This window comes from Mixophyes fleayi, chromosome 6 (genome assembly GCF_038048845.1).
Source record: "Mixophyes fleayi isolate aMixFle1 chromosome 6, aMixFle1.hap1, whole genome shotgun sequence".
NCBI classification, from domain to species: Eukaryota; Metazoa; Chordata; class Amphibia; order Anura; family Limnodynastidae; genus Mixophyes; species Mixophyes fleayi.
The window spans coordinates 189966817-189979972 of record NC_134407.1 but is presented as its reverse complement, the minus strand read 5'-3'; the positions used below and the strand labels follow the sequence as shown (position 1 = coordinate 189979972).

At 41.1% G+C, this 13156-nt stretch overlaps 1 long non-coding RNA gene across 1 annotated transcript; it reads left to right on the top strand.

The window, feature by feature from the left end:
• Positions 1–362: 362 nt before the first annotated feature.
• Positions 363–849, top strand: LOC142160523 (uncharacterized). Its single transcript, XR_012693257.1, has 3 exons — positions 363–421; positions 649–712; positions 790–849. It is a non-coding gene; the product is annotated as an uncharacterized LOC142160523 (long non-coding RNA).
• Positions 850–13156: the final 12307 nt, after the last annotated feature.

The following is a 13156-nucleotide window of genomic DNA, read 5'->3' as shown; positions in this document are numbered from 1 at the left end:
AACAAAATACAAAGACCAGATATTCTGAATAAACAAATATATACTGACTGTTTACTTGTTGCCTAATATATCTCACTCATTGTTTCTCACTTCACTTGTCAGTGGTTTTAATGTTGTGCTAATAGATATATATATATATATATATATATATATATATATATGTATGTATATAGAGTGATCTTTGATATAAATAACACATCCTATTACAAGCTTAACCCAGGCAAGACAATGCCATTGTGATAAAGATCTCAAAGTCTCAAAGCGAACTCTATAGTTATATAATAAAAAGTACAATATAAGCGATATACAGCTTCATCAGAAATGTTATTCAAGATAAATTTATGGCGTTGCTTTGTTTTATTCTAGAGCTCAAGAAATATACTCAGTGATCTGCAATGTTGGAAAGTCTGGCACTCTAGATGTAAGTGAAAAATGCATAAAGCATGCAGTGAATGTGTGATTGTATCGGAAACACCATAAAACCTTTTATGAAAAAAGGATTAGAATTACCATAGAAAAGTCTAAATTGGCATTAAATTCAATGGGTACTTGGATATCCCTATGCATTTTTTGAACAGTATTAAATAAGAATACTTTTTTTCTGTGTTTCATTTTCAGTTTGTATTTTAAAATTGCATATGTTTACAGCTTGAAAACCTTCAGACACTCTTAAAGGACATAAGCAGTGAAGTCATATTGACAGTCTTAAATTGTAAGTTTAAAAGCAATTTCCTACAGATTTTGTTTTGCTTTCTTGTTTGTTCTGAAATAATATGATGTTATTTATAGATTTAGGTTTATCTGCCAGAATACCCTTTTGGACTTTAGCATCAAACATGTCAATTAAACAGGTAAGAATTCCATTACAGTATATCTAGAGAAATAAAAAAAAGGTGGGTGACGGGTGGAACATTGCATTGCTGAGCCCCATAGCAAAATTTGGGTAGGGGCCTGGCTCCCCTCTCAATGGACCAGAGTTGGAGGTCTCTTGTGAGCATTCACGGTCCGGACTGGCATTTTATCAGAAGGGTCCTCAGCTCAGCACTTTTGTAAGCAGAGTGGCGGCATCACCGGGAGCAGGGGTTCCAGGGTGGATGGGGGCCTCGGAGGTGGGGATAACCCAGCCTGGCCCCCCTGTCTCTGTAGCCACTACAACCACTGAACCCACGATAGTTCTGCCCACGGTGTGTCATACCTGTGTGAAACAATTAGATGGTTTATCATGCTGAAAAAACAAATGTATTTTCAAACTTGATATATACTTCCCTTAGGTATTCTGGTTTTATAATACATGAGGGGTGTTAATGCTTTCAACAGCTGTGATTATTAGTAAAATCAGAGAGTTACAAAGATAACAATACCTTCACTGTTATGTTCATTTTAGAACATACCTCCAACAGAGAGTCATAAGCATAGTACTCAGTAAGAGCAATGGTGAGTCCTGCTTTGTAAAGCAGCGCAAAACCTAGAAACATGTGTATACAGACAGCAGTTAGAGATAGCTGCACATCTCTATACACTGCCTCATCATCTTAATATTATAAACATAAAGCATCCACTTTGTGGAATAGATAGAATGACACAGTAACACCGAGGAGTGTCATCAAAGACTGTTTTTTTTCCAAGAATATCCTGGACTACCATTTCTGCTCTACTCCTTGACACATTAAGCACAACTGTCAGAATCTAGGAACCCACGCCCGAGTGGAGGAGGTTGCCTAGATCACCAGCCCAGCCAAGGGACGGCAAAGGACAACCTAGATCGCTTGTTCTTCCCCGCTCTCTGTAAATGTTCTCCAACTAATCCACATTTATCCACATCTATCAACCTCAGTCCATTCTGCACCTACTCAATTTACATTTTCTGCTTCTCTTACTCCACACTTTCCTCAAAGCTTCTCTTCTCACTCCAAGATCCTATTTCTCCCTCTCCCATCATTATTCCTGCCTCATTACTTCCCTCCTTGCTTGTTTGCACCTATTCACTTATTGAAATACAAAAGCAGAAACCTCATAAATCATCCTCCAATGTCCTCTGTCTTACCCAAAGTTAATTACTTTCCTGGAATGTCCGGGAGACTCCCGGGAGAACAGGGTAACCTACCGGTTCCTAACCACCTCAATAGTAAATTGGCGGGGCAGGGGCTTAGGAGGAGAATCGTGCATCATTTTGGCCCTGCCCACTGTTGTAATTGAAAGGAAAATGTGATGGATGCTTAGGGGCCAAATGACGCAACCCGTCTGGCCCCGCCCACAATGCCTACCATCCCCCCACCCGCCGATCTCCCGGAGCACTCCGTGCCAAAGTTGGCAAGTATGTTCTTACCCAGCTTCTTCTCATGGGCACAGTGAAATCCCAACTATCTGTCCAATTTATTAATAGATTCAATAGTTGTTTGAAATTATTATTTAGAGGGCCTGAGTCATTAAGGAGAGTAAAGCAAAAAAAAGGAGTAACTTTGCACCTGTGCAAAACCATGTTGCATGGAGGGGGAGGTAAATTTAAATTGTGGGGACAGATTTATAGTTGGGAGGGGCATGTCCTAGATCAACTTTAAATTTCAGTGTAAAAATAAGGCAATGTGGCTAAGTGGTTAGCACTTCTGCCTTACAGAACTGGGGTCATGAGTTCAATTCCTGACCATGGCCTTATTTGTGAGGAGTTTGTATGTTCTCCCCGTGTTTGCGTGGATTTCCTCCGGGTGCTCCGGTTTCCTCCCACACTCAAAAAAAACCCATACTGCTAACAAATTGACCCTAGTCTGTCTGTCTGTCTATGTGTGTGTGTGTGTTGGGGAATTTAGACTGTAAGCCCCTATGGGGCAGGGACTGATGTGAGTGAGTTCTCTGTACAGCGCTTTGCTCTCCTTAATGACTCAGGCCCAAAGTGTTCAGTGAGCTGGCTTTAAAAAAGTATTTCCCTTTAAACCAGATTGGTCTCACATAATGGAAATTTAACATGGGTGTAGTGAGTCAATGAGAGAGTTTTATGGGCGTTTTTATGGGCGTTTTTATCAGGAAACTGAACATTATGGCAATTTAACTTCAATTTTAAATGAAGAAGATGTGCATGAAGCCCTCATGATACAGACTGTCTTGGATGGGCTCCGACCAAACATTAAAACCCGAATAAAAGTTTTCCCCTATGGAGAAACAGTAAGCTTCATGAAATAGTTCAACAGTCAGAAGCACATGAGAGTAATATAAATGCGCAGGTAAGACATGCTCAAAAACAGCTTCTGTTGCGCATATTAAGTTAATGAATGTCCAACTGATTGCTGAGGAGGATGCTTGACGCAAAGCACCAGGGTTCAGACCCAAGTTTGATAAGTCTACAATTGCATGTTACAACTGTAAGAAAAAGGGTCACTTTGCAAGAGAATGCACAAGACCCAAGAGATTTTGTTAAGATCACTTTACTGGTGATTTACTATCAACTCGCACTTTCATACTGCTCATCGGCGAGTTTAAATTCCCTTGAGAAAAACTCAGATTGCAGCTTTATACATTTACCCCTAAGTGTCACTTCTCCATAGCAGGGCTGTAACTAGGGCTGGGCGATAGGGGCGACTGCCCAGGGCGCAACGATGAAGGGGGCGCAGTTTAGGCATATTTTAGGTTCATTTGATTAAAATTGAGGGCTAGGGGGGTGGCATTTGTCTTTCTCGCCTCAGGCGCTAGAATTCTAAGTTATGGCTCTACTCCATAGTCATTCTCCTCGACCTCGCTGCCACATTTGACACATTTGATCAATTCTCTGCACAGCCTTTACTCCATTGGCCTCTGTGACACATTTCTTCCTTTGTCACTTCCTACCTATCCAACCATTCCTTCAGTAAATCCACTAGCACACCCTCCCCTCTATTTCTACTCTTTTTTGGGGTTCCAACAATGCACTGTTCTCAGCTTTCTGCTTTTTACTCTGTTCAATTATTTTCTTGAAGAACTAATTCGCTCATTTGGCGTCCAGGACCTTCTCTACAGATGTATGTGCCAATTCCTGAAGCTCAACATGTCCTTAACAGAGCTTATCAGCCTCCCAAAGTCTTCACATTCCCTCAAGTCTACCTCACGATCAACAACATCACAATTTCCTAATTTTCCCAAACCAGCTGCCTAGGGGTGACCCTTGACTACAGATTCTGCTTTATTGCTCACATTCAATCTTTCTTTAAGTTCGGGTGCCTTCTACTTCAAAATATTGCTAAATACTAGGGATGAGCGCACTCGGATTTATGAAATCCGAGCCCACCCGAACGTTGCGGATCCGAGTCGGATCCGAGACAGATCCGGGTATTGGCGCCAAATTCAAAAGTGAAACTGAGGCTCTGACTCATAATCCCGTTGTCGGATCTCGCGATACTCGGATCCTATAAATTCCCCGCTAGTCGCCGCCATCTTCACTCGGGCATTGATCAGGGTAGAGGGAGGGTGTGTTAGGTGGTCCTCTGTGCTGTTTAGTTCTGTGCTGTGCTGTGCTGTGCTGTGCTGTGCTGTGTTCTGCAGTATCAGTCCAGTGGTGCTGTGTGCTGTGCTCTGTCCTTCTGAGGTCAGTGGTGCTGCTGGGTCCTGTGCTGTGTCCTGTTCAGTCCAGTGGTGCTGTGTCCTGTGCTCTGTGCTTCTAAGGGCATAGTTATTTCCCCAATATTCCCCTGTGTTTAAAAAAAAAAAAAAAAGTTTTTTTAAAAAATACCAAAAACTACTTTAATTTTTTTTAATTACCACAAAATTTGCACAACCAATCCTGCAGTATAAGCCCATTGGTACTGCAATATTACCAAGTTCACACATTCATCAGTAAAAGTCCAGTGGTACTGCAATATTACAAAGTTTACACATTCTGCAGTATCAGTCCAGTGGTGCTGTGTCCTGTGCTCTGTCCTGCTGAGTTCCGTAGTGCTGCTGGGTCCTGTGCCGTGTCCTGTTCAGTCCAGTGGTGCTGTGTCCTGTGCTCTGTGCTTCTAAGGGCATAGTTATTTCCCCATTATTCCCAAGTTTTTAAAAAATAAAAAAAAAGTAAAAAAAAATAAAAAATTTAAAAAAAAAAAAAAATATATAATAATTATAACCAAATTTGCAAAACCAATCCAGCAGTATAAGTCCATTGGTACTGCAATATTACCAAGTTCACACATTCTGCAGTATCAGTCCAGTGGTGCTGTGTCCTGTGCTCTGTCCTGCTGAGTTCCGTAGTGCTGCTGGGTCCTGTGCAGTGTCCTGTTCAGTCCAGTGGTGCTGTGTCCTGTGCTCTGTGCTTCTAAGGGCATAGTTATTTCCCCACTATTCCCAAGTTTTTTAAAAATAAAAAAAAAGTAAAAAAAAATTAAAAATTTAAAAAAAAAAAATATATAATAATTATAACCAAATTTGCAAAACCAATCCAGCAGTATAAGTCCATTGGTACTGCAATATTACCAAGTTCACACATTCTGCAGTATCTTGTGCTACATATAATGGAGACCAAAAATTTGGAGGATAAAGTAGGGAAAGATCAAGACCCACTTCCTCCTAATGCTGAAGCTGCTGCCACTAGTCATGACATAGACGATGAAATGCCATCAACGTCGTCTTCCAAGCCCGATGCCCAATCTCGTAGTACCGGGCATGTAAAATCCAAAAAGCCCAAGTTAAGAAAAAGTAGCAAAAAGAGAAACTTTAAATCATCTGAGGAGAAACGTAAAGTTGCCAATATGCCATTTACGACACGGAGTGGCAAGGAACGGCTTAGGCCCTGGCCCGTGTTCATGACTAGTGGTTCAGCTTCACCCACGGATCTTAGCCCTCCTCCTCCTCCCCCCCCTACAAAAAATTGAAGAGAGTTATGCTGTCAGCAACAAAACAGCAAACAACTCTGCCTTCTAAAGAGAAATTATCACAAATCCACAAGGCGAGTCCAAGGGTGTTGGTGGTTGTCAAGCCTGACCTTCCCATCACTGTACGGGAAGAGGTGGGTCGGGAGGAGGCTATTGATGATGTAGCTGGCGCTGTGGAGGAACTTGATGATGAGGATGGTGATGTGGTTATTGTAAATGAGGCACCAGGGGGGGAAACAGCTGATGTCCATGGGATGAAAAAGCCCATCGTCATGCCTGGTCAGAAGACCAAAAAATGCACCTCTTCGGTCTGGAGTTATTTTTATCCAAATCCAGACAACCAATGTATGGCCATATGTAGCTTATATAAAGCTCAAATAAGCAGGGGTAAGGATCTTGCCCACCTAGGAACATCCTCCCTTATACGTCACCTGAATAACCTTCATAGTTCAGTGGTTAGTTCAGGAACTGGGGCTAGGACCCTCATCGGTACAGGGACACCTAAATCCCGTGGTCCAGTTGGATACACACCAGCAACACCCTCCTCGTCAACTTCCTCCACAATCTCCATCAGATTCAGTCCTGCAGCCCAAGTCAGCAGCCAGACTGAGTCCTCCTCAATACGGGATTCATCCGAGGAATCCTGCAGCGGTACGCCTACTACTGCCACTGCTGCTGTTGCTGCTGTTAGTCGGTCATCTTCCCAGAGGGGAAGTCGTAAGACCGCTAAGTCTTTCACAAAACAATTGACCGTCCAACAGTCGTTTGCCATGACCACAAAATACGATAGTAGTCACCCTATTGCAAAGCGTATAACTGCGGCTGTAACTGCAATGTTGGTGTTAGACGTGCGCCCGGTGTCCGCCATCAGTGGAGTGGGATTTAGAGGGTTGATGGAGGTATTGTGGCCCTGGCACCAAATTTACTACCGGGGCCACTCCACTGTGCAGTCCATATTTAGGTGTATCAGATATTAAATAACGGTGACAGTTGATGCCCAATTTTTTAATTATATTGTGGCCTCGGTACCAAATTGTGTACCGGGGCCACCACACTACGCAGTCCAGATACTTGTTTGGTGGAATTCAGACCAGTTGAGGGTTTTATTATTATTATATTGTGTGGACCACTCTATCTATACCACACTACAACTCTATATACCACTCTATTTCATACTTTAATTCTATTTCATACTTTAATTCTATTTCATACTTTAATTCTATTTAATACTTTAATTCTATTTCATACTTTAATTCTATTTCATACTTTAATTCTATTACTAATTACCATAAAGAGGAACAAAATAAACCAATTTTACCAAAAGTATAATATGACTTAGACTTAGAAACACTACACTTGAAAGATCGTGCCTTTAAATGAAAAAGTCAGTCTTCATTGCACGACTATGTGCAACAGGGACAGTTTTTTGGGTTTACAAAGTCAAACAATAACACTTCGACCCTGTCTGTCTGGGATCTCAATGACGAATTGACTGTACCATGTTTGGAGGAGGTATTGTGGCCCCGGTATCAAATTGGGTACCGGGGCCACCCCACTATGCAGTCCAGATACTTGTTTGGTGGAATTCTGACACGTGGAGGGTTTTTTAATTATATTGTGGCCTCGGTACCAAATTGTGTACCGGGGCCACCACACTACGCAGTCAAGATAGATAGATGCGTATCATAGATAAAGTACATTCAGTGGTGTGGGGCAAATTGAAAAATATTCAAAATGCACTGACATTATCAAAAACAAGAGGTTGTCACACGCTAAAACTCCAACATGTATATGATGGAGAGGATGGAGGAGCAGCCGTATGTGTAGTGTAATGCAGACCTGTTGAAGGTTTTTTATATATTTTATTGTGGTGCCCAGTGCCCACTCCTCTAGGCAGTCCAGGTACATTTATTGGTGCGATTCATAAAAGTTCAGGGTTTTTAATATATATTGTGGTGACCCACTCCTCTACGCAGTCCAGGTACATTTATTGGTGCGAATCATAAAAGTTCAGGGTTTTTAATATATATTGTGGTGACCCACTCCTCTACGCAGTCCAGGTACATTTATTGGTGCGATTCATAAAAGTTCAGGGTTTTTAAGATATTGTGGTGACCCACTCCTCTACGCAGTCCAGGTACATTTATTGGTGCGATTCATAAAAGTTCAGGGTTTTTAATATATATTGTGGTGACCCACTCCTCTACGCAGTCCAGGTACATTTATTGGTGCGATTCATAAAAGTTCTGGGTTTTTAAGATATTGTGGTGACCCACTCCTCTATGCAGTCCAGGTACATTTATTGGTGCGAATCATAAAAGTTCAGGGTTTTTAAGATATTGTGGTGACCCACTCCTCTACGCAGTCCAGGTACATTTATTGGTGCGATTCATAAAAGTTCAGGGTTTTTAAGATATTGTGGTGACCCACTCCTCTACGCAGTCCAGGTACATTTATTGGTGCGATTCATAAAAGTTCAGGGTTTTTAATATATATTTTGGTGACCCACTCCTCTACGCAGTCCAGGTACATTTATTGTTGCGATTCATAAAAGTTCTGGGTTTTTAAGATATTGTGGTGACCCACTCCTCTACGCAGTCCAGGTACATTTATTGGTGCGAATCATAAAAGTTCAGGGTTTTTAATATATATTGTGGTGACCCACTCCTCTACGCAGTCCAGGTACATTTATTGGTGCGATTCATAAAAGTTCAGGGTTTTTAAGATATTGTGGTGACCCACTCCTCTACGCAGTCCAGAAAGATACCTTGTTGCAACGTTTTGGACTAATAACTATATTGTGAGGTGTTCAGAATACACTGTAAATTAGTGGAAATGCTTGTTATTGAATGTTATTGAGGTTAATAATAGCCTAGGAGTGAAAATAAGCCCAAAAACTTGATTTTTAAACTTTTTATGTTTTTTTCAAAAAAAATCCGAATCCAAAACCTTAAATCCGAACCGAGACCTTTCGTCAAGTGTTTTGCGAGACAAATCCGAACCTCAAAAATAACGAAAATCCGGATCCAAAACACAAAACACGAGACCTCAAAAGTCGCCGGTGCACATCCCTACTAAATACACCCTTTTCTTACCCTAGATATTATCAAAACTCATATCTATTCTCTCAGTATTTCCTGTCTCGACTACTGCAACCTCCTCCTACCTGCTACACCACTCTGCAATGCAGAGCAGCTGTCAACGGAAGATACCTCCCAACATTCCCACCCGCAGGACAAATATGTCCCTCGGCAGGACAGTGGGACAGAGCCCTTAAATCAAGTCTATCCTGCCAAAATCAGGACAGTTGGGAGGTATGCAGATAGGAGTCTATTTATTTGATTACATTTATTGCTCTAACTTAGTACTGAGATTAAGGATAATGTGCTGCCCTTTTGAAGGGTAGAGAGGTGCCAATGCGGCGCCTGAAGTTGCCTATCACTGATATACACGCATCGATGCAAAACAAAGGTGTTTTGTGCTATGCATCCAGTGTGGTTCATTAACATGCTTATATAATACCTACTGCTTCACTGTTTTATTCTTTCATTCATATTAGTTGCCTCATCCAGACATTCACTGCCCACAATCACCCAGAAATGGTTCTAAACATTATTATCACCAGTCCTGTACCTGGAACTGCTTTTGTAAATGCAGCCTGTCAGATTACCAGCTTATAATAATAAAAACATTGTTATTAATAATGTATAACTAAATACATAATTAGTAATCAACTAAAACATAATTTTAGACAATCGTAATAAAAATAGAAACAGGTTTAATTTTATGTTAAAAAAAAAAAACTATTACTTATTATAAAACACTTTTTTTAAGTTTTTTGTCATTTTTTACTTTATTACCAGGTGACATTAATTGAGTTTTTACCCGAGGGTTCTTTTGTGACTTGATAATAATCATATGTATTGGACGTATCCTGCAGTGTCTTGTCTATTAGAGCAGAACTAACCTAGAACCATATTCAGGGGAGGGCTGGCAAATTTCAGCCCGAGGGGCAAGACTCGACTCAGCAGCCTATTTTAATGGGGAAAAAATGCAGGTGTCCCAGTGACCCAGCCCATGGTAGCACACTATGGGACCGCCCAGGGGGCAGATGCCCTACTGCCACCCAGTCCAGCCTGCCCCTGCCCATATTCATCAAAAGACGTATCTTCAGATCCACTCTTTGCTAAATAAGGGCATGCGTATACGACACTGTTTGTTTTGCGGCTCTTGATAAATGAGGCCCTGTATGTTTAACTTTACACTGCCAATCCTACAAGTGGGACTGGATTTGTCCACCCCACAATCTCATAAACAACAATTGCTATTACTTTCCTCTGCTATGTGGGTTCAATTTTTTATTGCCTGCACCCACCACATTTAACAATCATTTGCACTGGGGATTTGAGATTCCAAATCACCAGGCAAATAATGCAGAGTTGGGAGTGAGCATTATGTTCTGGCTACAGGTTTTGAAAAACAGAGAAGAAAAATGTGAAACTCATGTAACAGAAGGCATCATATACTAGAGAGTGCATCTGACAAACAAGCACAGTTAGGTAGGTTTAGTAGAGGAAAATTAGCTTTCGGGGTTTATTTAAATAACAAAAAATAGCTTTTGGGGTGCACTAGTGATGGACTTCTCATTTAAATAAAGCTGCCAATTTATGACATGCTGTGTTTCTTCCCTAGAATTCTGTTGAGCTTTCTCCATAAGAAAAATAAGTTCAAGACAGTTGTCCTAAAGACTTCAACGTAATCTGAAAGACTTTACCAATCCAGCAGACCGCAGTCATTGAAACAGATGTATAAAATAAATTAACTGAATGCAAACTTATACCGACAGTGAAATTGAAAGCAGGTTTATACTAGTAGTAAACCTTTGTTGATAGTACAACTAATAGCATGTTAACACTAATAGTTCAACTGAAAACACGCTTATATTGATAGCAAACTTTACAGAAAACATGCTTTTATTGACAGTACAACTTAAAACAGTTAATATTACACTTACACTGTTAGTAAAAGTGTTCTATGAGTAAAACCTTGCTTTTATTTGTACTGATAGTAGAACTGAAAAGACACTTAGGGCTAGATTTACTAAGCTGCGGGTTTGAAAAAGTGGGGATGTTGCCTATAGCAACCAATCAGATTCTAGCTGTCATTTTGTAGAAGGTACTAAATAAATGAAAGCTAGAACCTGATTGGTTGCTATAGGCAACATCCCCACTTTTGCAAACCCGCAGCTTAGTAAATCTAGCCCTTAGACTGATAGCACAACTGAAAGCATGCTTATACTGACAGCACACTTAACGCAATGATACAAAAGCGTCATTTTGCTGCAGGGGCCAAAATGTGTGATTTACCATGGACTGCGTCATGGTGGCTCCTATCTAGGAAGTGGGCAGGATACGGGAGAATGGTCTGCTCTCCTGGGAGTTCAGGAGACCTACCCCGACTTCGGGAGTCTCACGGACATTGAGTTGGCAGGTATGACTTATACTGATAGTAACCAGGGCTGCCACCAGAAATTGCAGGGCCCAGTAGAAATGTAACATGCAGGTCCCCCTTCCTTCCGTCTCTAACCTCAGCTTCATTTTTAAATTATTCTCTAACCAACAACTGCCTTCCCCCCATTCCTTACAGTCACCCCCTTGCCCCCCCATCCCCGGTTCCATCTAACCCCTGCAGTAGTTTACTTTTGGCACCTCTCTATTGACAGAGCTGTGACATTATTAATTAATCTCTTTCCGTGAGCCGGGCACCTGGGGGGCTGACACTGGAGCAAATAGTGGCAACTGTGGGGCCCCGACATCTTGGGAGTGGAGGCAGACATGCTGCCTACAAGGGGACCTGCTGCTGCATCCTTACTTACGCACAAAGGTCTCTCCCCACACCACATTTCACATCTCAGGCGCAGCTGCTGCCTAGAAATGGCTTCCACAACCTCCCTTAACTCACTGCAGAGGCCTCCAGCCCTAATAAATTTGTTTGGACCCAGGGCTGATGGGGCCCCACTCTGCTGTGGGGCCCTTTACTGCTGTACTCCCTGTACCACCCTGATGGCGGCCCTGATAGTAACTATATTAAAAGCAAACTTAAACTGATTTTTCAGTTGTATTCATAATACAACTGAAAGCAGTTGATGATACTGATGGTACACTTACACTGTTAGTGCAGCACAACTGAAAGCACGCTTATACTGATAGCACACTTATACTGATAGTACAATTAAAGCAAAGTTACACTGATGTTTCAACCAAAACCATGTTTTTTTTTTGATAATACAACTGAAAGCAGTTGATACTACTAATAGTACATGTAGGGCCTATTTATCAACAATTTATTTGCCTTAAATCATGCAGAAATAACTGATTCCGCATGTTTTAGGCAATTCTAAGTAATGGAGTTATTTATCAACTGATTACCGCAACATTATGCAAACTAATGTAGAATAATGCAGTCCCCATAATCTTCAGTGGAGCTGTTTATAAAGCTCCAAAAAGCTTAACTTCTTGGAACTTGTCTGCAATTGCTAATGCCATCTGAGGAAGGCAGGTCTTACCAATAGCTAAAGCACAGCTGGAGAGACATCTTCAGATTCCTCCCCGACAGGCTGGACTCTCCTCCCCTCTTTCCTGTAGCTAATCTTTCTGCGTGCATGCGCTGACTGATGGTCGCACATGCGCTATGAATATGCTGGTTCAGAACATGGAAGTGTAGTCTTTTGCCACTTCAATCAGCAAGTTGCTAAGGACTTCACATCATTAGGCTCTCTTCGCCGTGACACCCTCTTATCCGAAGAGCTGTCCCGGCATGATTTTTATTATATAAATGTTAGAAAATACATCCATTATCGCTGCAAAAAAGTGGCAATAAGGGATGCTAATTAATCTGAACAATTTGCAGACATTAAAAATAGGCTCCTTATGCTAGTAGTGCAACTGAAATCAGCTAAAACACCTTTTTACTGATATAGCACAACTGAAAGCACATTTATACAGAAAATAGTTAAATGCATTTATTCTGCTCATCTGTAGCAATTAAATTGATTATATGAAACAATTTCAATGAAGTCTCACAAAGCTTTTATGTAAATAAATAAAACAGTTATGTGAATTCTACTGCTCCAGTTTTTATAGTATGATGAACAAATAAATAAACATTTTAGATGTCAAGCAAAGTCTTGGTTATTTATTTCCAAATGGCAATCGTGTGACAATATGTGGTACTGGCACCATCAAAAGATTAAGGGCTAGATTTACTAAGCTACGGGTTTGAAAAAGTGGGGATGTTGCCTATAGCAACCAATCAGATTCTAGCTGTCATTGTGTAGAAGGTAC